Source organism: Manihot esculenta, unplaced genomic scaffold, assembly GCF_001659605.2.
Source record: "Manihot esculenta cultivar AM560-2 unplaced genomic scaffold, M.esculenta_v8 Scaffold64, whole genome shotgun sequence".
NCBI classification, from domain to species: domain Eukaryota; kingdom Viridiplantae; phylum Streptophyta; class Magnoliopsida; order Malpighiales; family Euphorbiaceae; genus Manihot; species Manihot esculenta.
In genome coordinates this window covers 1,562,897-1,567,896 of record NW_025215481.1, presented here as the reverse complement: position 1 = coordinate 1,567,896, position 5,000 = coordinate 1,562,897, and positions in this window count along the sequence as shown.

Here is a 5,000-nt window from a genome sequence, read left to right as displayed (position 1 = left end):
CACCTTTTCCCTTGGTGGTAGCTCCCTCGGCAACTCCATACCCTTTTGGTCTCCACATTCCCCTAGGTCCTTCCTCAAACACGAAGATGAAATGAAGATGAAGATGATGAAGATGATGAGGTACCCGCTTCCTCATCTTGCTCCTCCAAATTCTCCACCCGTCCAAGTGCTCCACGCACTTGTAAAGAACCCAAGTGTGCCACCCTTGGCTCCAACGGAGTCTCCTTGTTGCTTTGCTCCCTAGCAACAAGCTCACTCCTCCTTGGGCATTCACCATTCTATGAGGACCTTTGCAAAATAACACCTTCGCAAAGATCTACTCTCCTTAGGGACTTCCTCCTTGCCTAGTAGAGGGATGGATGAAGTGGACTCACAATCCCTATCTTTCCTCAAACTTTCCACCTCACCTTTCATCCTTCTCAACTCCTCTACTAATTTCCCAAGTTCACCCCTTAACAACACATTCTCTTCCTTAAGTGTGGCAATCTCACTAAGGAGGGAGGATTTCGAAGACTCACCTTCTTTGACCACCTTGTCGATGGCTTCATTTAGTGCCCCTTGCATCTCCTCGCGAACCTCGTCTATACTAGACTCAAGTTCCTCAAGGTGGGACTCTATCTCCTCGAAGCGTAGATCATCATCGACAAGTCGCAATTGCACCCTTGCGAGCTCGACCTCAAAGTCCCCTAGCTCCGCTCTCCCTTGGCTAGGTTTCTTTGGCTCCAACTTCCTCCTTAGGTCGCCATGCTCCTTCCCTTTTGGAGCACCCAAGCCAACCATCCCAACTTCCTTTGTCGGGCTTGACATTGTTGGCAAGATTTGCTTCCTTCCCTTGAAAACCTCCTTTCTTCCAAAAACGGGTGGGGGAACCAAGTACTCCTCTTTACTTGGTCGCGGGTAAAATTCTGCTGCCTTTGGCCTCTCACAGAAAGAACCTCACTGCACTACCCCTGTAGGCAGTTTTGAACCTCACTGGTTACTCTTCCAGCACACAGATTTTCTTCCCCTGAAAATCTGCCACCAATGCCCAGAAATCAACCTCACAATTCTGGACAGGCTAACCCTTGCTGGACTGTTCTTCTGCAGCCAAAAATCACCCTTGCCGAAACTGCTCAGCAACTTGCCCAGAAACTGGCAGAAATAACCTCACTTCCTGCCAAACCAGCACCCCAATAATTCTGGCAGACTCTTGCCCAGAATCAGCTGGAAATAACCTCACAAAGGCAAGCTGAACCTCACTCAAGCAGCATACCAACCCCTGGTATCTCGGCAACTCCAATGCAGCAGTAATAAACCTCACAATATGCTGCCGCTGGCCAACCAGAACCAGGCAGAATTTGCCTCCAATGGCTTTGATACCACTTCCCAATGGTATCAGCAGAATGAACCTCAGCAGAAGTAGGCTCTGATACCACTTGTCACGGGCTTAATGATTCCAACCCCAAAAATCGCTTAAGCCGTGCGGCACTCAGCTCAGTCCGTCGAGCTAAGTCAGCCTAACCTCACAATCACGCAGCGGAAAGTAATTTGAAGGGTTGTGAAGAGCTCGGCCAGCTTCTTGTGGGATGAAGGAAGCTAAACTAGCTAAACTAGCTAGAAGGGAAGAGAATTGGGGAAAATGGCTTTTATATTACACTTGGGAAAATTTACAAGGCAAGAATACAAGAAAGCTCACAAATGTACCACAAAGTGTGTACAAAGGTGTCCCAAAGGCTATTTTGGTGTTGGAGGCTCCCACTCTCAAGTTGTTGAGTTACATGTTGCCAATGGGGGTATTTATAGGCAAATGAGGGTGCTCAACCGACCTTAACTCGTGGTTGGTGTTTTTCCACGTGTCTGGCCCTGTTTGGGCGGTTTGGGAGCAATCTGGGACGTTCTGGAATTTTCTGGCAGATTCTGGCAATGAACCTCATTTTGGCGTGCTACGGGCCCGTGCGCCCCGCGCGTCCTCGGCCCGCCCGCGCCTCTCTGCCCGCGCCTCGCAGCTTCCAGCAGCGCCTGGAGAATCCTCGAAGCTTCTGGAATTCTCGCGCGTCTTCCAGCCCGCGTGAACCTCGTTTCCCCGCGCGGCCAACCAGCATCGTCCCGTGCACGCGGCCCACCAGCGCGCCCCATCTGCGCGCTCGGCCCGCCAGCCTCGCGCGGCCTGCCAGCGTGCCCGCTGAACCTCATCTGCGCCTGGACATCTCCGGATGCCCCTGGAACCTTCTCGACTGTTCCAGCCCCATTGAACCTCCTTCCATCTGGCGACGCCCCCTGGCTTCCAGCACCTTCTCCCGTGCTGGGCTGGCCCAATTGCACCCCGTTGGGCCTGCCACTCGCCAGATTGCCTCCATTGCCTTTGCCAGCCCGTCTGGCCTGCTGGGCTCCACTCCTGGCCCAGTCCCGAAGTGAACCTCGCTTGCTAGCCCTCCTGGCCCGCAAGTCTGCCTGTTTTCCCCAACAGTGCCAGTCACCCCTGGCACCCACGGGCCCGTTCAACCTGTCTGCTGGCCAATCTGCCCCAGTTGGCATTTTTCCCCTGCAACCAGCAGCACAAGCCCGTTGAACCTCATTTGGGCTGCCACCCAGGCCCAAATGCAGAATTGGCTCCAACAACCTGTAAAGCCAATTTTCCTTCCAATTTTGGGGGTCCTTGGTCCTAACACCTTTGGACCGTGACAATTAGCACCAAGCTCATCCCCCCAGCCTAGGTATTGCAAAACCACAACAGCCCCGACGTCCATCCACGACCCCGAGGAACGTAACACCCCACCAAGCAGCAGGCCTACACCACCAAGGACACAAACTAAGACAGGTTGCATCGCACGTCCGCCTGTGTTCAGAGTGCGGCATCCACACCTTGAACCGGCTTCCATTTGACACCCCCCGGCAAAGCCTTCGACCCCAATAGCTTCAGCCCTGTCGCCAGACCCAAACGCCTCAAAAGTCTATGCCACCAGGAACTCACACCATGCCCATTGCATCGCATTTCCGCCAGCACGTTGACCCAAGCACGGCACTAGAATGCCACACCGAAGCCTTGCACAAGCATCCAATTGATACTCCAAGCATGGGGATCGGCCCCAATAGCACTGAGTTCGTCGTCGGAGTTGAGGTACTGACCGCCGAGTTGGATGGAAATATTAGCACAACAAAATCCCGAAGCCCAGTGCATCACCTGGAAACTCGCACATCGGCACGAGCACAACACACAAATGCCATGCCCACACCTTGCACCAGCGTCCATTTAACACGCCCAAGCATTGGGATAAACCACCGGATCATTTCCTTGAACTGTCACCAATGGCCCTGGAATGGGCCCCACCGGGCCCGGGATGGGCCCCACCGGGTCCACCACGCCCGAGAATTTTTTTCGATGTTGAATCGAGAGGTAGAGGTGGAGAGGGGGCTAACAAGCTTATTCGCATGCTATACCGATGCCCACATATGGCCTAGCGCATGCCCAGGCCCCGGCCTTGCTGGCCCCCCCAGGGGGGTGACTACCCACACCCCCCTAAAGAGCCTTAGGAACAAGTTGGGCTGTGGCAGGAGGAAACATCACAATGTCTGAGGTGACACACCCCCCCTAAAAAATTCAATTTTAGGTATTTTGACCTGATTTTTTGCAGATACCTTTATAAAAATGTAATCTAATTTTACAAAAATTTTGAAAATTTTTTATCAAGTCTAGGTATTTTTTTTTATTTTTTAAGTGTTAAAAATTCAAAAAATCATAAAAAATAGAAAACCCGTCAGAAAATCACCAAATTTTTTGTGGAACCTTAGAAAAATATTATAAATTTATTTGAGTTGTTATTTGGTGATTTTCTTAAACTTTGCACGGAGACATGACAATGCATGGGGTGACATGACAATACATGAGGTGACATGACAATGTTTGAAGTGACACACCCCCTAAAAAATTCAATTTTAGGTATTTTGACCTGATATTTTGCAGATATATTTAGAAGAATATAATCTAATTTTACAAAAATTTTGAAATTTTTTATCCAGTCTAGGTATTTTTTTTTATTTTTTAAGTGTTAAAAATTCAGAAAATCATAAAAAAAACATAACTCGTCAGAAAATCACCAAATTTTGTGTGGCACCTTAGAAAAATATAACAAATTTAATTGAGTTGTCATTTGGTGATTTTTTAAAACTTTTCAAAGAGAATTGGCTTGTGTCACAATTCTTGCCAATTTTGGGCATGCATGGTGGCTATAGGAAAAGTAAATGGAGGAGGTAGTGCTCTTGATCTCACAACATATTGTTTCGTGTTCTTTTTGCAATGTGAGATAAAATAGATAAAAACTCATAGAGGTTGCAATAATTGGTTCATAGTCTCAATGAGTAAGAGAGAATCACTCCATAGATTTTCATTGCCTATGCGATGATGGCAAGTGTGCGTCCAAGCATGTGAGCCAACCATTGCAAAATGTTGGTCAATATTTTTTCTCGTGTGTTGAAAGATATTGTCATTGTATAAGTATTCAAGCTTGAGCTTGTTCAGTACAGAAAACAATGGCACGCTTTGCTCGTTGAAGTGTACAATTAATTGACTGCGTGAACCTCTTTTGGCCTGGTGGTTGGCCAACGGGATATACTTGTTTACCAATGCTAACCTCATTTTGCAAAACATGTGCAAATAGCATCAACCCCAACGTTGCACCACGGGCTCATTGGGGAGCAATGGGCACAGCAGGAGGGAGCCACGGGCCAATTGGCTGCCACTGGGCGTGGGAGCAATTCGCTACGGGCCCGGTGGCGCCTTCCTGAGCACAGTTCCCGTGCAGCAGCAAGGCGCCACGGGCCCGTAGGCGCCTTCCTGAGCACAGTTTCCCGTGCAGCAGCAAGGCGCCACGGGCCCGTAGGCGCCTTCCTGAGCACAGTTCCCCGTGCAGCAGCAATGCGCCACGGGCCCGTTGGCGAGGAGCAGCGCACTGGTATTTGGGATGTTACTTACTCTGGTTCGATTAGATAAAATTAAAAAAAAAATCGAATCAAACCAATTATTG